The sequence below is a fragment of the Lygodium microphyllum genome, chromosome 23, assembly GCF_053477565.2.
Source record: "Lygodium microphyllum isolate KBCC chromosome 23, Lygodium_microphyllum_v1.1.10, whole genome shotgun sequence".
NCBI classification, from domain to species: Eukaryota; Viridiplantae; Streptophyta; class Polypodiopsida; order Schizaeales; family Lygodiaceae; genus Lygodium; species Lygodium microphyllum.
The window spans coordinates 114,711,315-114,733,703 of record NC_141157.1 but is presented as its reverse complement, the minus strand read 5'-3'; positions in this window follow the sequence as shown (position 1 = coordinate 114,733,703).

The window sequence follows — 22,389 nt, the reverse complement described above, 5'->3', positions numbered from 1 at the left end:
GGATTATGGTTTAAAAATCTTAGACGCAATAGGGTAACTGTATTTGGATTGCCCTGAGCCCTTGCAGTTTCAACTGTAAGAATTGCCATGAATAGCAAGATTCCACATGTTTTTGGAGAGTACATTCACATCGAAAGGTCTATGTCCTATGAAAAATTAAAAAATAAAAAGGTAATTTTTTATTACAATGCGTTTAATAATATATGGGTTGATCTAAAAAAGGTGCAAATTGCAATGGTTCACATGTATAAAATCATAGTAGAAGAAAGTTATGGCATTCTATAGTTTGCTTTGAAGTTAGATGAAGCACACATTCAAAAGGGACAGAAGATGGAAAGAGTTAGCATTTGCCTCATGAACATGGCATTGGACCATAGCAATGGTGAGGACCAAGCTCCATTGCATAAGATCCAATTCGAGATGGAGATTTGGTGGATTGGTGTAGCCCAGGCACCAATTGAAAATCATCAAACGTTGAAATGGTTGTTCAACCATACAGGTATTTCAAATATCATTAAGTCTCAAAGTGAAAGTGAAATGTTGGTAGTTGATGGGATTGGTAATTTTAATGCGGAATGGCATATGAGTGCTGATTTAAAAACTATCAAATGTATGCTTGGAATATGTAATGGTGCAAATGCAAAATATCCTTGCATTTATTGCATGGAAAGTGTTGGATCCAAAGATTGGAGTAGTTTGTGACAAGTAAGAAGAGCCCTAAATAGAGACTCTATAGATTTGAGTAAATTTAAAAACATAGAAGACATTTGGGATCCCATTCTTTCAATCTCTCTTAAGAATGTTCATATTTATACTTTGCATGCAAAGATTAGAATAATCAATAAGCTTCTCAGATTGCATCTTGACTACACATATTCCATTAAGCCATTATCTTTATCAGATGAGTGTATTGATAAATGTGAGGCATTACTATCGAAAATGGGATTTCATGGAGGCCAAGTTCACTTGAGAAAGGATCCAACACTTTCAGGAAAAACAAGAGATATCTTGGCCGATGTCTCTATGGGAGGCTCAAAAGCTAGACGATTCTTAGGAAACCATTCAGGAAAGCAGGTGAATGCAGCTTGGGAGTGTTGGAGAGAGCTATGTGAGATCACAACAAATGTTGCAAGCACGCCAAGGCTTGCGTTTCTTAGAATGGAGGTTTGGATACACCTTGATGTTTTTCTGAAACTCCTCAGGCAACATAAGACAATATATACATATGTGGAAGAGTTCAAAAGATCAATCACAAATCTTGTTCAGGCGATAAAAGAGGCATGGGGAGAAAAAGGTATCACTTTTTATCTGGTAAAGTAACAATTATTTAATATGGGTTTATTTTGACAGGTTTTTCAATTGGTATAAAATGAGTGTTACTTTGTATTGCAGCATATTCTTCATATTCATGGGCCTTACTTTGTGGAGGAGCATGGCCCCTTAGCAACTTATAGTAGCCAAGGCATGGAAAAATCCCGCTATCAAGCATACACAAGTTATTTTCGAAGCACAAGGCATGGGGGAGGAGTTACAAAAAGCAATGCTTTGGAGGAGCTATTCAATTGGTTTTTTCGACGACAACTTCAAATAATGCAAATAAAAGATGGCAATGACACATGAGCAGTCCACTTTTATATATAAGATAGAATATATACAAAGCTAGCTTTCCAAAACTCTCACATTCTCTTCCTCCTCAAGGATCTTTCCTCTATAACGTAGAAATTTTCTTCTCTTGTAGCCAGCTATAGATTTTACATCAGTTCGGTTTGCAGCCAAGGCGTAGGATGTGAAGGCCAAAAAGTATCATGCTCTAGAAGCAAAGTAACCTAGACCATAGCCAAAAATCCTAATTGCTGTAGTCTTTTCCAAAAACATTACTTTGTGGGCATTATATTGTAATTCCTAAGAAACCTAGAAGCCTTGTAAGAACTTTAATACAAAGCTTTAATACAAAGTATGGGCCATGCTGCATCCTCTAAGAAACTACTTTGAAGTACTAAAAAGGAATTAGGGTCAATCCTAGCTAAGTAGTGGCCGAGTGCAATGTCTTTCAACGTACTACCACCAGCTAAAAAAGAATTAGGGTCAATCCTAGCTAAGTAGTGGCCAAGTGCAATGTCTAAGAAACTACTATGAAGTACTAAAAAAGAATTAAGGTCAATCCTAGCTAAGTAGTGGCCGAGTGCAATGTCTTTGAATGTACTACCACCAGCTCTTGATCCTTTGCTACGTCCCAAGAAGTTATCTGAATCAGCAATCTCCAACTTTAAATAACACCCATACCAAATGAGCATGGAATTCAAACCTACCAATGTGTAAAAGCAAATTCAAAATAATCTTACCACTCGGTTTTCATCGTACTCCAATTTAATTGGATTCCATAAATTTATTGATAATGATGTCTCATTGGTGTTTATCAATTCTTTAACATATTCAGACTCCTCTCTTCCAAAATTGAAAATCCCAAGTTGGCTTTGCATGCGATTGAACTCCTCATCAGTTATACTTAACTCTTTCTCAGCATCTTTTGCCTTTTCAAAATAAAGAGAGAGGGCTTCACCAGCATCAATAAACTTATCATCTCTAGTTTCAGTATCAAGTTTGAGTATCTCTTCCTTTGATTCATTCTCTGTGTCAACTATCCCATTTGCAGCATCAGAAGCCTCTGCAATAATGGCTAGACAATAATCTTCCCCAAGATTGAAAAGTTTTTGAATATCTAACAGTAATATGTACTCTGTTGGGGGTAAAGGCGCCTCCGCCGTGCCGCCCCATGTATTACTACACTGACAGTACCCGCCACTGCATACTGCAGGTGGCGGGCGCCCGTCACGTCACTTTATTCTTTATTCTTTTAGTGATAGTTTGAATAAAGAAAGGCCCGGTCACACATTGTGACTGTTGGAGTTCCCATTTCTTGTCTCTCTCTTTCTTGCTCTTGCTCTCCCTCCATAGCTCGCGTGCAAGCTTCGATCCTTCTCACCTTTCAACTAGTATCAGAGCTTGGCATTCTCTTGCTCGAGCTCGACTCGGTGCTTCTCTACCTTCGCATCAACTCCCTTCATGCATTGGATCTCCATCCCGGCAGCCATATCCGATCTCCTCGAGCTCCCGTCACTCCCCAGCTTCCCGAGCACCTTCCCAGCCTATTGAGGCACCTTCAAGGCATTGATACTGAGGTATTTGATCATTCTTTCAGGGTTTTATTTCAGTCTACAGGTTGCAAACAGCAAGGGCAGCCATGGCTTCAAACCCTTGAAGCTTATTCCCCTCATATTGTGCCTTACACCTATCAAGGCTCAAAGAGGCTTGTCATAGGCCTTCGATAGGCCCTTCTTGAGCCCCCCATTACCCCCTTTTCAGCCCATGTGGAGCAGCAGCAAGTTTAGCACCAACAGGGCAGATTGCATCATTTTTTTCCAGGCTGTGAGCACTCATCTACTTCAGCTCCACACTTGGCCATTGCTTCTTGCTCTCTACCTTGATCAAGAGGGCTATAGACTTCATGTTTGATGTCATTCAAGCTTTGGGCATTGGTCTTGATCATTCGGGGCTGATTTCTTCAGATTTGGGACTGTCATAAATTGTCATAACAGGCTGAAAATAGGGCAGCACCATTGGCATTAGCATTTGTTGCTTATACTCCATTCCGATTGTGCTATTTGATGCCCGTATGCGGTCTACATGATGCCTAGTGCCTTGGGAATGTATGCACATGATTATGCCATGATTTTGGCTTGAAATATTGGCTGATTTGGGACTGTTATTTACTGTTATACAGTGCTGGAAACAGGGCAGCCACACTTGGCATTGGCATTTGATGCTTATACTCTACTCCGGTTACCTTATTTGATGCCCGTATGCGGTCTACTTCCTACCTGGATGTATTGGGGATGTATGCATTTGGTTTGACCATGATTTTGGCTTGAATTCGGGGCTGAAATCTACTATTTAGAACAGTAAATACATGCTGGAATAACAGTGGGCTGAAGGTACTTTACATGCTTTGGCACTTATCTACCGATACCGGATGTATGCTTTGAGCTTTGGCATGATGTCTCTGACATTTGGGGACGACTTGGAGCATATGTATGAGATTATGGGATGCTTTTGAGCTTCGCATTAGCTCCGTCTTCACTGGCATTTGGACCGACTTGGCATGCTCGTGGACCGCCTATGCCTCATGTCTCTGCTTGACAGTTAGGCTTTTGCATTACACTTACATGCTTTGGTTCGTGACATATGCTATTTGGTTCGTGTATGCCATACCGACATTTGGAGCTTGGATTTGGATGTATTTGAGCATTCCCGGCTTACTTGATCACTGATCTTGGTTGCTATTTGGATGTCATTGAGTTGACCGAGAGCTTATTTGGGCTTATGTATTGCTTCATGGTTAATACGACCGGTGCTTCATGTATATCATGCTCTCTTGGATGCGCTTGATGCATTGACAAGGTCACTTATCACTGGTGCTTTCTCTTGGGTTATTTGAGCTTTTGAGCTCGCTTTGTACGCCTTTTGTGCCAGTGGGAGCATTTTACATGCTTGCTTGACTTTGACAGTTGCATGCTATTGGAGCACTTACATGTATTTGGAGCAGTTTATGTCTTGAGCAGCTACATATGCATTGAGACTTTGGGATCATACTCCGATCTTTATGGATATGCATGATGTACTCTTGGTTCATAGGATGCTTATGAGCTGAGTCTCATATTTGGATCTTTCTCTTTGAGCAGACACCTATTTGTGTCAGGTTTTGGCAGTTACAGGAACACTTTGCCTAGAGTGTCTGGGGGTGTGCCTTTCACTGGCAGATGTTATTTTGACATGCTTCGGTGTTGAGCTCATGTTCTTTTCACTGTCATTGTCCTTGCTTATGTCCGTTTCATGCCGGCTTTGGACCTAGCATTGTTTGCTTGACATTGGATCCTATTTTGGGACAGTTTGCTCTCTAGACTGCATACCTGCAATTTATTACAGCAAGCAGTTATTGGTGGACTGAGGTCTACTTTTCATGCTGAAATATCCTGATTTGGTGTATCCCACCTAGTACTAAGTGGGCAGCAACTTTTGGTACACTTTGCTCGCCCTTTGGACCCCGTTTTGGTCATTTTTGGGCAGTTTCTACAGTAAAACAACAAGCAGTTTTGGACTGTTTGGGCATTTCCAGCCTGCATAATGGCATCATCTTCGCATGATAGTGCCATCTTTAACATTACAAAAGTTGGATGGTACCAACTACTCTTACTGGAAGAGTCAAATATGGCAGGTTTTGGTGCAGAAATCTCAGATTAAGCCACTTCGGTTGAGTGGGGAGCAGCCTGAAACTATGGACAATGACGACTGGCTTGAACTTGATGAGCTATGCAAGTCCACGATTGTATTGTCTCTCACTAAATAGGTACATTATAATGTATTTGAGGAAGCACAGAGTGCATGGGATCTATGGAATAAGATCAAGAATCTTTATGATAAGAAAAGTCCGGCGAGTCAGATGTACTGGTTGAAGCAGCTTATGGATCTGCGCATGAAGGATAATGCGACTATGTCTGCTCACTTGAGCCAGTTCCATGCTATACTGAAGAACCTGACTTCGCAGGATATCACCTTTGGAGAGGAAGTAACTCCTCTTTTCTTGCTTGGGACTCTGAATGAGTCATGGGATGTATTCCGCACTGCTCTTTGTGTCTCTAGTGCTACTCCAAAATTGGCAGATGTTGAGAGTGCTCTTCTTCAGAAAGAGGTGAATCACAAAAACTTGGATGCCTCTCGTGGTAGTCATGCTTTGACAGTTAGAGGCAGGAATGACAGGTATGATTGTGGTAATGGCCGAGGCCGTGACTCGCAGAAGGGTTGGTCTAAATCTCATGGCAAGTCGCGTAGTAAGTCGCATGGGCGCAATGCAAATGTCACTTGTCATCATTGTGGGAAAAAGGGCCATATTAGACCACAGTGTCATGAGTTGCGCAATGAGAAGCGCAAGGATAAGGGGAAAGATAAAGTGCAGGAGAAGTCCTCTGATCGCAGCATAGTACCTACGAAGTCCAACGTCAAGATTGAGGAAATTAATGTCACGCAGACTGAGGAGTCCGATGGTGGTGATGAGTTTATACTTGCAGCTAGTTCTTCTGATGCTTCACACTTGACTGAGACATCTAGTATGTATGCACAATGCTGGTTATTGGATTCAGGTGCGTCCTTCCATGTGACGCCTTACCGTGAGTGGTTTCACTCTTACCGTACTGTATCTGGATCAGTCAGACTTGGAGATGACAGGTCTCTTGATATTGTGGGCTGTGGAGATATTCACTTGCAGTTTTCCACTGGCAGTTCCTTTTTGCTCAGGGATGTACGTCATGTACCTGCGCTTACGCGCAGTCTTATGTCTGCAGGACAGTTGGATGATGCAGGGTTTCATGTCTGTTTTGGGGATTCTGCCTGGAAGATTACCAAAGGCAGACTTGTGCTCGCTAGAGGCACCAAGGCTAGCAACCTCTATCCTCTTGTTGTATCTGGGTCTTCTGTAGACCATGTTTTGGCAGTGGGCTCTATCCCACATGTATCACTTTGGCATGCCCGTTTGGGGCATATGTCTTTGAAGGGAATGAAAATGTTATCTGGTTTGCAGTATCTTCCGCCTTTGGACTATGCACGTTTTGACTCGTGTGATCATTGTCTTTATGGTAAGCAGAATAGGTCTACGCATAAGAAATCGGGTAGGCCACGCATGAGTGAGCCCTTGGCATTGGTGCATTCCGATGTTTGTGGGCCTATGCCTTGCATGTCTATGGGTGGCGCGAAGTACTTTGTTACCTTCATTGATGATTTTTCTAGGAAAGTGTGGGCTTATCCCATAAAGCAAAAGTCCGATGTCTTGGCAGTCTTTCAGCGTTGGCTTGCTCTTGTTGAGAACCAGACTGGGTATAGGCTGAAATGCCTTAGGACTGACAATGGGGGAGAATATGTCTCACGTGCTTTTGAGCAGTTTTGTGATGACAGGGGTATTAAGCGTCAGTTGACCGCCCCTTATACCCCACCCCAGAATGGTTTGGCTGAGCGCATGAACAAGACTATTCAGGAGCGTGTGCGCTCTATGCTTAGCCATGCAGGCCTACCCCAGAGTTTTTGGGCTGAGACAGTTAGTACGGCAGTGCATGTCATAAACCGATCGCCTTCCAGTGGATTGGATTTCCAGGTTGCAGAGGAAGTTTGGGCTGGTAAGCCACCCTCTTATGCGCATCTCCGTGTCTTTGGATGTGAGGCATTCTGCCATGTGCCCAAGGACAAGAGGAGTAAATTGGATCCAAAGAGCATTAAATGCATATTCCTTGGCTATGGTGAGTCAGGAGAGATGGGCTATCGCCTATGGGATCCGCAGGCGCGGAAAATAGTACGAAGCCATGATGTCGTCTTCCATGAAGACAAGATGCACAGGCAGCCTGAGAAGGTGGTTGAGATCCTTAGAGTGATCTTTCAGGAGGAGCCTAGAGCTCTAGCACAGCCAGTAGTACAGCCTGCAGCAGTTCCTCCACAGGGCCAGGGTGTTGGACAGGCAGTTAGACAGGCAGCAGAGCCTGCGGTGAGACGGTCTGCTAGAGACAGACGTCCACATGACAGATTTCAGCCCTCTATGCATTATGTTTTGGTTACAGATGCAGGAGAGCCTTTCACTTATGATGAGGCTATGCGCAGGGGTGACAGTCACTCCTGGGAGAGGGCTATGCAGTCTGAGATAGACTCCCTGCATAAGAATGAGACTTGGGATTTGGTTGCCTTGCCTAAGGGCAAGAAGGCTTTGCCATGCAAGTGGGTGTACAAGCTGAAAAGTACCCCTGGACACCCCAAGCCGGCATACAAGGCTAGATTGGTAGCAAAGGGTTTTAAGCAGGAACATGGTGTGGACTTTGATGAGGTCTTCTCTCCTGTGGTTAAGATGACCACCCTATGCTTAGTCTTGGCTTTGGTTGCACAGCTTGACTTAGATCTATATCAGATGGATGTCAAGACGGCTTTTCTACATGGGGACTTGCATGATGAGATCTATATGGATCAGCCTAAGGGCTTTGCAGAACCTGGCAGGGAGCACCTAGTGTGCAAGTTGAAGAAAAGCTTGTATGGCTTGAAGCAGGCACCTAGGGAATGGTATCATAAGTTTGATGCCTTTTTGCAGTCACAGGGCTATAGCAGGAGTGCTATGGATCCGTGTCTTTACACGAAGAAAGCCCGTGATGGCAGTTTGCTTATCTTGGTACTCTATGTTGATGATATGCTGATAGCAGGGAAAGCTCATGATGAGCTAGATGCTCTTAAATCTCAGCTGAAGAAGAGCTTTGAGATGAAGGATTTGGGACAGGCCTCACATATACTTGGGATGCGCATTAAGCGCGATAGGCATCAGGGGCTTTTGTATCTCTCACAACGGGAGTATATTCATAAAGTCCTTGAGCGCTTCCGCATGCAGGACGTAAAGCCTATTGGCTGTCCATTACCTTCTTATGTGAAGGTATCACAGGCCGATTGTCCGAAGACAGATGAGTAGAGGGCCGAGATGGCCAAGGTCCCTTATGCTTCAGTCGTGGGCAGTTTGATGTATGCCGTGATAGCCACTCGTCCAGATATTGCGCATGCAGTTGGTGTTGTGGCACGCTATATGGCTACACCTAGCAGCAGACATTGGGATGCCGTGAAGGGTATCATGAGGTACCTGAAGGGCACAACAGATATGTGTATTTGCTATGGCAGCCAGGATACAAGGGTCGTGGGGTACACTGACTCGGATTATGCAGGACATGTAGATAGTAGGAAGTCCACTTCTGGCTATGTATTCACCTATGCTGGAGGGGCTATCTCTTGGATGTCCAGGGTTCAGAAGTGTACGGCTTTGTCTACCACTGAGGCTGAGTATGTTGCAGCCACTGAGGCTTGCAAGGAGGCCATATGGTTAGGCCGTCTAGTTGCTAACCTTGGGATTGATGCTACACCTACACTGCATTCGGATTCTATGAGTGCCATTCAGTTGGCTAAGAATCCGGTCTTCCATGCGAAGACGAAACACATTGAGGTGAGGTATGACTTCATACGTGGTGTCTGGAGGACAGGTCTGTTGACCTTGTCAAGATCTCCACTGACGAGAATCCTGCAGATCTGCTCACGAAGAGCCTCACTACTGAGCGCTTTGCCTTTCTCAGGAGGTTGATGGGCGTTGGATGAGATGTCGCCTTTCCTCATCCCTTGTACCTATGTACATTTGTACTGTCTTTTCTTTTTCTTTTCTCTCTCACTAGGGCATATTCGCTTTAAGTGGGAGGTTGTTGGGGGTAAAGGCGCCTCCGCCGTGCCTCCCCGTGTATTACTACACTGACAGTACCCGCCACTGCACACTGCAGGTGGCGGACGCCCGTCACGTCACTTTATTCTTTATTCTTTTAGTGACAGTTTGAATAAAGGAAGGCCCGGTCACACATTGTGACTGTTGGAGTTCCCATTTCTTGTCTCTCTCTTTCTTGCTCTTGCTCTCCCGCCATAGCTCGCGTGCAAGCTTCGATCCTTCTCACCTTTCATACTCCTTCTCCTTGAAAGGTATAGATGGTAGAGAAGGAACACTATAGTGAGAACTCTCATCAATTGTAGGGTTTGCATTTTCTTAGCTCTCCCCAATGATGATCTCAGCTTTGAACTGAGCAACATCCAACTTCTCAACAATAGAAGCCTCAAAATCTACATCTATAACCTCCTCTGTTTCCTTTTCATCTGCCAGGTCATCTAACATACAAAAGCTAGTAGACTTTGCTCCTTCTAACTGTTGCTCATCAGCTTTCATAGGATATTTGATAAGGGTGAAAACAATAAAAGCAGCAGACATTGACATAATCTTGCAGTTCTTGAAATGATTGGAGCACAATATGTCTCTTGCATAAAACCTATCCAGAGAGTGGGCACCACACCTCCTAGTAAACACTGACTTTTCATTGCCTGTTGACCCAATAGGAACATGGACATATTCCTTTATATCAACTTCAATAGCAGGATCTGCTAGATTTTCAAACTCCAAAAAGTCCTCCAAAAAATATTTTTTACAATATTTCAAAACATTGTCAAGGTAACAATCAAGATTAAAGACATTCTTAAAAACTCCATAGAAAGAGAGATCCATGCCATTCTGAAGGATAAAGTCAAGAAGCCTCTCTGATGGAGTAACATCAGTAAGCTCTGATACTCCAAGAACTCTCATTGCAGACTTTCCCTTCCCTAGAGATGTGCTTGGCATTCTGACACTGGTGGCAGAGCATGGGGAAGAAACAGAATGCATAAGCTCATCACATGTGGCTTCTGTACATATACAAAGGTGATAAATGATTTCCAAGCATTCTCATTGTTAAGACTATTCAAAGTAGATGAAACCAAATTATCATTATCATTAGGCATTGCATCAATCGCTACCAAATCATTTGCAATGCTCCTCACCTTCAAAACATACTCATTGATAGAAATCTTCCCTTTCTTCAAAGTATTCAACTCTTGCTTGAGTTGAATCTTCTATGCCTTTGTATTTATTGAAAGCATGTTCTCAAAAATTGTCCAAGTTGCATGTGAAGTTTCTACATTCCTAATATGACCCAACATAGTATTATCAATGACAATTCATCACCTTTTATCCTTTGCATTCCATTCTTTTCCCATCTTTAATTCATCTATAGTCACAAGGTTACTGAGCTTTGGCTCATTTTCTTCACTTGACATGAACTCATAAAGGCCTTTTCCAATAAGAAATTTTGTCACATGAAACTTTCATGACGAGTAGTTATTCTTGTCTAGCTTCTCAATAATGGGGTTCTCACTGTTCTCTGCCATTATCACAAGGATGATACAAAATAGTAAGCAAGTCTTTTGCAACCTTTCATAACAAGTACATAGCAATACATTAAGTGGCCTTTTTCACTGCTCAATTGTACATATAAACTTTAACCTATTTTAAGATAAAATGTATGTTTTCTTCTTAGCTAACACCTCAAAACTTATGGATTTGAAATTTATAACTTGTGCACCTACTTTCAACCGACACAGTCGAAGTTGTAATGTGCTCTAAAACTCCTGTCTGCAATCTTATATGTTTAAAACACAACCCAAAATAGCCTCAAATATAAAAAAACTTGCTAAAACCCCTAAGGACCAATCTGCAGAATATATAGTCCTTTATTCACACACCAAATCTCATAGGAATCTAAGATTTACTTTGCCCTAGGGACTTCTAGTGCCTCCACAAGCACTATCTAAGAGAAAGAGTGGAAAAATGAGAGAGCTTCTTACATATTGTTTTCTTGCTTAAATCCTTGTTTCTTCTCCTTCACTTTAACATTTAAAACTAGCCGCTCTCAGTGGCACCACTCTAATACCATTTCAAGAATCACATAGTGGGGGGACCTCCTTGAGCTGCTGGTGCACAGATCGGATGCTGTATGCTCGTGTAGTGAGCGCCGGAAGGTCCCCAAGAACAAAAGAACTCTACTTTTTGCACAAAACTCAAGGTAGAAAGCATGCACGACATGAACAAGATACCAATTGGGTGCAATCTCCCCCCATGCCTTATGTGAGCGCTTCACAAAGCATGTATCTTATGTATTAATCATCTTCAAGCTCACATAATAGCCCAAATTACAAAATAGCACGCTTTTGGCTTTTGAGTTTGATTTAGCACAAAATAGAAATAAAGCTAATGGGTGGGTGTCCAAAGAGTCAGGCATACCCAATACAATGTCCAAATACAAATATCATAATCATGCACCCATGTGCATACAAAATAATAAATAAATATCCAACGCCTTAATAAATAGGCACGACAAAATATAGGCGCCATGCCTAAGGTATGCGCCTATCAAAATATAAGTGATAACTCAAATACATGCTATCCTCCAATGCTTTCCTCTGCCACACTACTACTATCTCTACACATCAACTGAAGCATTCACAATCCTTAGTAAAATAATACAATTAAACCGACAAAAGTGAATACCTAGCAGTCTTCAGCTACATAAATAAATCAACTGGTTAGAAATCAATCCTAACCTTAATTTATCACAAGTACGCACTCTAAACTCATAAATGTTTATTAATTTAATATGTATTTTGCAGAATCACCAGCTATGGAATCACCCATGTACACACTAAATTAATGAAATGCCCGAAAAGGATAGGCGTCTCCATCAACTTCTCGCACAAAGAATCCACTTTGTGTATGAGCCCCGGCCAACAAAGTTTACGGAATCCATCGTAAAACCTCACGAAATCCACTGTGGCACAGAATCCACCATGAAATATGCCTCCTGGCATCATACCCCCGGGGTGGGATAGCAATTGTCCTCAATTGCTATTAGCTCAATGTGGAGCTAACAGAGTGGGGAAAGCATTTAAATCTCTAGCGTGCATCCATTGGGCCTCTTCAACAGGATGGTTTTTAAACTTGACCAAATATCTAGAATATCTACGACTAGTTCTAGTGGTCATAAAGTCAGTATCTATGATAGCTTCAGGCTCAAGGATTTCAGTCTCTTCATCTAACAAAGGTGGGTTTTCATAAAGAGGATGTACAGGTAATTGGCTTCTAAAGGGTCGTAATAAACTAATGTGAAAGGTGTTGTGAATTTTCCAGTGTGGTGGTAGTTCTAACTTAAATGCATTGTCATTGATTTTGTGAATGATCTTGAATGGTCCATAGAATCTAGGTGCTAATTTCACAACTGGGTGTTTATCTACACTTTGTAATCTACGTTTTTCTATTCTTAATCAAACATAGTCATCAACTTTGGAATTCATGGCTTGTATTTTCTTATTGGCTTGTTTTGTATATGATTGCTGGGCTTTGGCAATCATGTCTTTAACCTCATAAAAAATAGTAGCGTGCATGTTAGCAATATCATCAGCACTCTAAATTCTATTTGATAAAGATACAACAGGTGTAGACAATCTATAACCATAAATCACTTCAAACGGTGCTTTCTTTGTGGTTATGTGTGGTGTATTGTTATATGCAAACTGCAGTAAATGCAAATGTGTATCCCATGTCTGTGGTTTAGAAATAGTGTAAGCACGTAAAAGATCTAAAATAGTGCAGTTAGTGGCTTCTGTTTGTCCATTAGTTTCAGGATGAAATGCAGATGAGAAATCAATGTTTGTTCCTAGGTTAGCAAACAAAGTAATCCAGAAGTTATTACAAAATCTAGAATCACGGTCAGAAATAATAACTTTTGGTAATCCATAATTAGTGAAAACAGTTTTCAAAAACAATTGTGCTGCCTGAGATGCTGTTAAAGTTTTCTTACATGGAATGAAATATGCTTGTTTACTAAACCTGTCTACAATAGTCCAAATCATATCATGGTTAGCTTTAGTATTAGGTAAACCAGTAATAAAGTCCATAGAAATCTGTTCCCATGGTCTTGATGGAATAGATAAAGGCATAAGTAAACCATATTGTTTACCATGATGTCTCTTAACTCTTTGACAAACCAAACATTCAGAAACAAAGTTAGATACATCAATGTCCATATGTGGCCAATAAAAATCTTTAGTCAATGTACGCAAAGTAGATATAATACCTCTATGACCTTGATATGGAGGACAATGAATATCATTCAAAACAAAAGATCTAAATGGGATTGTAACACATAATCTCTTTGCATAAAACATGAATCCATCATTGTAAGACAGTGAATCAATAGGAATCCAATTATTTCCAACTAATTTATTCCAATCAGCATGAAAAGTAATGTCCTGATGATAAGTATCTTTCATAGGGGTTAGTGAATCAAATGATATGACAGAGATATTATGAATAGTTGCTCTTCTACTTAAAGCATCCGCTACTACATTTTCTTTTCCTGGTTGATATTGAATAAGGGGATAAAAACTCTAAATAAAGGCTGCCCATTTGATATGTCGGTCGGATATTTGGGGTTGACTAAGGAGATGTCTAATGCTTTGTTGGTCAGTCTTAATCATAAACTCAGAACCCATTAAGTAATGTTTCCATTGTCTTAAAGCTTGTACAACAGCTAACAATTCTTTATCATATGTAGAATATTTAAGTTCGGACGGTTTCAGTTTACAGCTAGAATAGGCTATGGGATGATTATCTTGCATAAGTACGGCTCCTATTCAAGATCCCCTAGCATCAGTAACTACTAAAAAGAATGGTCTATTGAAATCAGGTAGTTGTAATACAGGAGCATGGGTTAATGCATGTTTCAATAAATCAAAAGATTTTTGTTGATTATCAGACCAATGATAAATAATACATTTCTTTAAAAGTTTAGTCAAAGGCAAAGCAAGTAATGAAAAATCTTACACAAACTTCCTGTAAAAACTAGCAAGACCTAGAAAAGAACGTAACTCATGCACATTTTTGGGTATAGGCCAGTTTAATATTGCTTCTATCTTCTTAGGGTCAACCTTAATACCTTCTGATGACACAATATGACCTAAATATTCAATTTTTGTTTGAAAGAACTCACTCTTTTCTGGATTAGCATACAATTGATTATCTTTCAACAACTTGAAAACCAAAGACAGATGTTCATAATGTTCTTTCTCATTTTTACTGAATACCAAGATATCATCAAAGAATACTATAACATAATGTTGATATTTCAAAAATATGCGATTCATCATTCTACTAAATGTAGCAGGTGCATTAGTCAATCCAAAAGGCATCACTAGAAATTCATAATGACCAAATTGTGTTCTAAATGCAGTTTTAAATATATCAGATTTATCTAATCTCACCTGATGATAACCAGATTTAAGATCTATTTTACTAAATATAGCAAAACCTTGTAGTTTGTCCATAAGATCATCTACCCTAGGAATTGGATATCTATTCTTTACAGTAATCTTATTTAGGGCACGATAATCTATGCACATGCGATAAGTATTATTCTTCTTCTTTACCAACAAAACAGGTGCGCCAAATGGAAAACTACTAGGTCTAATTAATCCTTTGTTTAATAATTCCTCAACTTGATTTTGAATTTCTTTCTGTTCAATCTGATTATGCCTATATGGTGCTTTACAGGGTGGTTGTGTACCAGGAATTAAATCTATTTTGTGGTCTTCAGGACATGAAGGAGGTAGTCCAGGTGGTAAATCTTCAACAAAACAATCTTTAAATTGTGCAAGGAAGTCTTTATGCGTAGGATGCATATGTTTTTCTTTAGCTTGAAGTTCATTCGTCCAAATTAGATAAGATTTACTACTTTTGCATAATGCACGTTTAGCTTGAGTATGAGTAAGTAGTGGAAAATTATTTGATGTGTGCATACCATACAATGTAATGTGTTTTCCTTGAAAATGAATTTTAATTGAATGCGTGGAATAATCTATGTTAGGATTATGCTGATGACGCCAAGGCATACCTAGGATAATATCACTGGACTGTAATGGTACCACTAGGAAATTCCTTCTTTCACTGTATTCACCAATTTGAATTTCTAAATCATGCACCTCTTGTGTTCCATTATACCTTGTGCCTAAGAATGCTGCTTTAATGCGATAATGCATAGGAATAGTTTGTAATTTCAATTCTTTCACTAACTTTGCAGAAATAAAATCATGTGTACTACCATCATCATGCAAAATAATCTTTTCTTTTCCATGCACTAAATATTTCATTGTCAACAAAGAATGTGGAGTTGGCATACCTGGTAAAGTATCCAAAGGAGTAGTAATGTTGTCCTCATCTTCCGTAAAGTCAGGCATTCCTCATGTTCTTCATCTTCCATTGCTCCAAGATAGTTGATACAGACAGGTGGCTTCTTCGATTTGCAATTGGCTGCTAGATGTCTAGGTTGATGGCATTTGTAACACACTATAGGTTTTGGCTTTAGATACATTGTTTGCAATGGTAGAAAGTCTAGGAATATTAGGATTTGGCTGTGTATGTAACATTAATCACATTTCCTCGAGTAGCTTGGATAAAGTGGTGATCCATCTTGGAGAGGAGGTAGGTACTCCAATCAATAGTTATGCCTTTCAAAATCATTCGTGAAGCTGTAAACAACTCCTTGAAAAGATAATGAGATGGGGATTTTGTAGGCATGAACCTGTCGTGAAGGATTTGGCATAGCTGTTTCCATAGGGGATTGGAAATCATGGAGACACCCACTCCTGATGTGGTAATGACCTTCTTCGGATCAAGAACATCTTGAGTTTTCTTCTGCAACAGCTTCAAAATATCATCATTGGTGAACAACTGTTTGGCAGCAGGGACAGACTCCCCACGATATGGCAGACCAAGAGCCTTTCCTAGACTCTTTGGTGTCAGAAGAACAGTAGTGCCATGGATTGGACCAGACCTCTTACTGTAAGAGGTTAAAAACTCGTCACAAATGGTAGGATCATCTGGAACCAGTGGGAAAGAAAGGCTCACGAACTTGAAGAAGCCCACTTTAGCGACAACGTCCGAATCCAGTAACAAAGAATAATCATGTACAGCCAAAGGAACATACTGAATCGAGGGAGGGGTACGAGAGGGCGCCATTCAGATGGTTACACACACACACCACAAACACAGACAAACAAAGAGAATGCCTGCAAAGCAACAGACGAAAACCAAGGATAAGATATCAACCAAGGTGATAAAACGTGACTCGACCAACTATCCCCAAGCAAACCACAGCCTAGAAAAAATTCGATATGACCTCTACACATATGCGACCGAAAGCTTCATGCTATGCAACATGCAAACACCCAAATCCCAGTATCAGGCAATAAAGAGAAAAAAACTTCACACCGTACCCTTAACCGTAACACAGAAACTGAACCAAGACATAACAACAATCCACACATATCATGACCACAACTTTGATAGTCAGGTTTGACCATGGAGACAACTCCGAAGACTTCGCGTACCCATCCCACAAAGCGAGTTCATTAAAAATGGGAAATAAGTGCAGTGAGGGGAAATTAATTTAATGAAATGTTCATTTTAGGAATTATTAAGAAATGGGTGAATTTTTAATTAAGTGATAAACCTTAACAAGAAAACGGTGGTTCCTTCTTAAAATTTTAATTACAAATTATTAGGTTGGAGCGGTGCATTAATCCGTATCTCGGACTTCGATGCCAGACTGGGGTCTCTAAATGCAAATTCATGTATTAAAAATTAAGGTGATGTGGAGCACTTTTTTACCAGCGCGTGCTTTTGTGACGGCTGGTTCATTGTTAATAAAAATATTAAAGTGCCTCTAAAGCGCACCTAGCGGATGCTAAGTGAACGGTGGGTTGATTTTAATTAGAAAAATGTGTGTTTAGCGCGAGCGTGCGTGCCATGGTGGTGTTTAGGATTCATGTTAAAAATTAAGTGTGAATTTTGGGGTAGCGAAAAAAATAAAAAATATAAAAGAAAAAATACCTAAAAGTGGGTGTATGTGTATGCTATGAATGCACACTTCTCAATCCCAAAATGTAGGTTAGCAATCTAAAAAGAACCGAAGTATCTCGATTTTTCTAGATTTTTCAGCTTGTGTTTGGAATTAAGGAGAATTTGTCATGAATTTAGCATTTAATGAAATATTTTTACCATAAAATAATAATGGAATAAAATGGCACAGCATTTTCAACTTAGGAAATATTCCAAAAATAAGCAAAGAAGTTGATGGAATTTTCAAGATTTTTTTTTCAATTGAATTGGTATTTTTACCCATTTTAATGAATTTTTGCTCATTTTGTATGTATTTTTAAAAGATTTTTTACTTTTAAAATTTTCTTGAAATTTTTTTCTGAAATTCAGCTTAGAAAAATATTTCAATTTATTGCAGAAATATTTGAAAATTTTTAAAGATTTTTTTGTAATTTTTTTGAATTTTAATTGTTTTTAATGAATTTTTTAATTTGTAAATGTATTTTTAAGGTTTTTCGGGTTTGGAAATTGAAAATCCGGGAATATACCCAAGAATGGACTGCATGTCAGCTGCGTGTGAACAGCCGGCTGGTGCACACCACCGCACGGACCAGCGAACGCGCGTCCCCGCACATGAACAACCGCTAATGGACTCCCGCACCCGCACACGAACAACCACAAACACAACCACGCACGCACACACACCCTTTCGTGTATTAGGGGGCTGAGAATAGGTGCTGCAGGGTTGTGCGGGGTTTCTCCGTTTTGTTTGGTTGGGAGGTCTCGACGGGGGGGTACAGGGCGTAAGAGGGTGAGAAGGGGGGAACGGGAGCCTGGGTGGGGTAGGTGGGTTGGGTGGTAATTGGGTAGGACTGGGGGCTTGGGTTGTAACTGGGTAGGACTGGGGGCTTGGGTGGGGGGATGGTGGGGTGGGAAAGGTTTGGTGGGGTTGTGGTGGAAACGGTGTGGTGGGGGGGCCTGACAGGGCAGGCGGCAGCAACTCCACGAGGAGGCGGCGGGGACGTGCCAGGGGCGGCGGGCAGGGCGAGATGGCGCCACAGGCGTGCCAGGTGCAGCGGCGCGGCGAACCCAGGAGGGTGGCGGGCGGCGGACTGTAGGGGACATGGCAGGTGGAGGCGCCCAGCCGAGGCTGGCGAGCGACGTCGACAGCGTCCAGGACAGACGGCCCAGGCGGGGCCAAGCGGCAGGCCCTATAGGGCGGCGGGCGGCAGGGGGCTTCTGCGACGAAGGGCGGGGGGCGTCCACGAGGAGGCGGCGGGAGAGAAGGGAGTTAGGAGAAGAGGAGGAGGAGGGAGGAGATGAGGAGGAGGAGGAATGGATAGGGAGGGAGAAGGAAGGGAGAGGGAGGGAGGAGGGCATGCAGGGGGGAGATGGGGAGGGAGGTGGTTGGGGGGGAAGGGTGTCGGGGAGAGAGAAAGGGGGGGTGGGGGGGATAAGGGAGGGTGCCCATGGAGGGTGGGGGAGGATGGGTGCCGATGGGGGGGATGGTGGGTGACCATGGGGGGGGGGGGGGGGGGGGGAGATGGTGCCCATGGGGGGTGGGGATGGTGACCATGGGGGGACGGGGGAGAAAAGTGAAGTAAATAATGAAAAAAATGAATAATTAAAATAATTAAATTAAATTAAAACAAAGGCGTGCCCCTGTCCCGCGCGCGTGCGCGGGGTGGGGTAAAAAAATTTACCCTGACGGGATCGAAATAGTGTCGAGATGTCGGTACGAGCACGCGGATGCGATCGGGGCGTGTGGAGACGCGTAAAATCGAAAACGGGCGTGTTTACACGTAGGACGAGTCGCGCGAAACACGGATAAACAAGAAAAAACTAATATCTCACAATCCGGGTATCAAAACGAAATGACGTAAAAACAAAAATTGTGTAGGACGGCAGGGGGAAGACCAAGGAAACGTGCAACGGGGGTTCCGGGGGGGTAAAGGGTATTCACATGCAAAAAACACGAAAAAGGGGTTCAAAAACGCAAACGAATATTAATATCGAAAGATCCATGCCTCGGAACTAGGTGCAAGAAGAAAGAAAAATGAGCAGAAAGATGTGCCCAACAATCCTATCATGTCAAAACATGGGTCCGACAGAGAGAAGACGCATTCACATGGAAAAAACCCAAAAAACAGACCCGAAAATGGAATCGGAAATTAATATTGGACGAACCGCTTGCCGGAATGACAGGTAGTAAAAAGGCAAAATGTCCGCATGAAGGGGTGGTACAAGGTTGTCACGGTAAAATGCAGTTCCGACGGAAGTAGGAGGGGGTCACATGCAAAAAAGACCAAAAATACGCCCGAAAACACATTTAAAAATTAATAATTAAAAATCCAGAAGTCGAAAGAGGGTGGAGAAACAAGGAAAAAGGTGGGGGAAGGCGCAATGGACACGGATCTCAAATCAAATTGGAATTCCGATGCAAACAGGGCAGGTTCACATGTAAAAATGTCAAAAGACACACGAAAATGTGTCGAAAACCCACAAAATTTAATAACGGAGGAACCAGACATCGGAAGGACAGGGAGTAAAAAGGAAAAATGTCAGGGAGAAAGTGGTTGTCAGGGCTATGACGTCAGATTGCTAAGCGGTTTGGTGTGTTTCCGGGGGAACAGTGATGGAACTGGTTGTTAGACCCCTGGACAACTGGTATTCTGGACTTGGGGATAAGGATGCAACTATCATAAACTTTATGGTGGAAAAACCTGATAGAATGGAATGTGCAAAGTGGATCTACCGTTCTGAAGCAAGAAAACCGCCTTCACATGGAAAACTGATCAATTTACGCAAAATGCTTCAAAACTGAATAACTTTAGAACCGGATGGCGGAACAGGGGTTGGTAAAGGGGAAAATGGTCAGTTCAAAGGGGTGAACATGGCTATAAGGTTGGATGTGAATTTTGGTGAACGTAGGATGCGTGCACCTGGCAGGACAACAAAATTAGGGAATGAAGAAAAACTGCAAGGGAACAGCCCCGAGGGTGGGTGAAAAATGAACGGGTGGGTGGGGAAGGGACCCAGCAAGGTAAAAGCAAGTCATGGTGTACATGCATGAGCAAGTTGAGGCATATACAGAGGGGTATGCAATGTAGACGCGCAGGGACGCGTCCCCACACTTAAGACCTTAACGGGTAGGGTTGACCGAGCAACAGGGACCTACTACCACTCCACAGACCATCCACGAATGTCCCCACACTTAAAACATGACCGTCACTGAGAAACAGAAGGTGTAGGGTTAGAAAAACTTGACCCATGTTGTTGAGAATCAAGGTGGACTGTCGATGGCACGTCTTGTGTCGTTGTCGGCTGCAGGAGGTACCAAGGTTCGCTCCAGTACACATCCGTCATGGCAGGGACCACGCGGCAGCACCCAGGGAGGTAGCTAGTTGAAGGAATCGCAGGAAATTTGTCGATGATGAGGAATGTTGCACTCAACTCACAATCACTCATATGGAATGAAAGAGCAACCACTCGCCCCATGACTAATATCACTCGAGGAATAATGATTGAAATCCATATCTCACACCCGGTTTAGGAATCGACAAGGGAATGGTGTAGAGGGAGTATGCCAGGGTGCACAGTTGATGGTGCATTAGTGCGTCCAACCCGTCTTGCATAGGTGCAAGGAGGAAAGCAAGGGAGCCTTACAGTGCAGTGTATAGAACAGGGTGATGTGTCATGTGATGATGGTAGAGACCCACCCCGTGGGTGCATAGGGAAACACGAACATACCTGACTCCAAGTGTCGTAACGTCTCTCCAATCTTGCCTCTCAATGAGTGATTGAGGAAACACCAGTCACACTCAGCCCACCCTCTATCTCACGCTCTGTTGAAAGATACAGAGGGCAGCCCTTTCCTGAAACCCATGGATGTAATCCTCACGGTCACTTGTGCACAGGTTGTATGCCTTGTGCGCATTTGATGGTGCAACTGTGGATCCCGCCCTATGCCAGCATACGGTGTGAGAAGGAAGGTTAGGGAGCCTTATAGTGCAGTGTACAAGAACAAATCGTGCTTTGTGCATTGAGAGGCCCATCCTGTGCATGCAACACTTCATTCACACTTCTCACCTCTCATTTGATTTGAAGGGAAAAGACTGGTCTCTCATCCCACCCTCTGTCTCACTCTCTGTTGATAGTTACAGAGGGCAACCATACTCACTTTAAACCCTAAATCCCTTTTGGGCGGTCATCCCCTTTTTACATGGCCGGTCATAGCCTAGGCCCTTTTTCCCATTGTCCTTCTATCTTCCTAGCTTCCTTTCCACCGCCCGTCTACCTTTACAAATTGCACGGGTGAGAGCCCGACGCTCTTTTACAAGATTTCAGGGTGCGCCTTTTTATTTTAAAATGCGCCTTTCCCCTTTTTCCTTTGCCTTGGACTTTTAAGGTTACCCTTGCGCTTTTGGCCTTTTCTCCTTTTCTTTCTTCAGTCGGGCTGCCTTTTTTCCACCTTTGCCCTGCGTCTTTTCCACTTCTTTTTGCTTTCTTCGTGTTGGGGTTAACATTACCCCCCTCCTAGACGAGTGCCAGTCCCATGGCACTCACCGTCGTAGGTAGCAGGCTGTAGCATGCACTGAAGACATGGGTGACAAGGACGCCTGTGGTTTCCGTGGAGGCGTGTTGGTGGTCAAGGTGGGTGGTGGAAGGTTGTTGGAGTTGGGGGTAGGGCTATGCTGTGTTGGGGATTGCCTTGATGGTCAACACACATGTTGGTTTGTTGGGGATTCTGCACATGTCGATTCTTTGCGGGCTTGTCGGTTGGTAAGGGATAAGCATTCAGAGTTGGGTGTTGATGAAGAGCGAGCGACACTTTTTGTGGAGTCTTCAACACCTGCAATTTGAAAACCTCTCGTGTGGTCTCTCCCTAAGGGGTAGTGCTAGTCTTCTCATCGTGCACAAGACATATTTGATTAGTTTGGGAGACAGGTCGAACTCTAAGCAAGCTGAGAGTATTGCCCTGCACTTGAGGACCC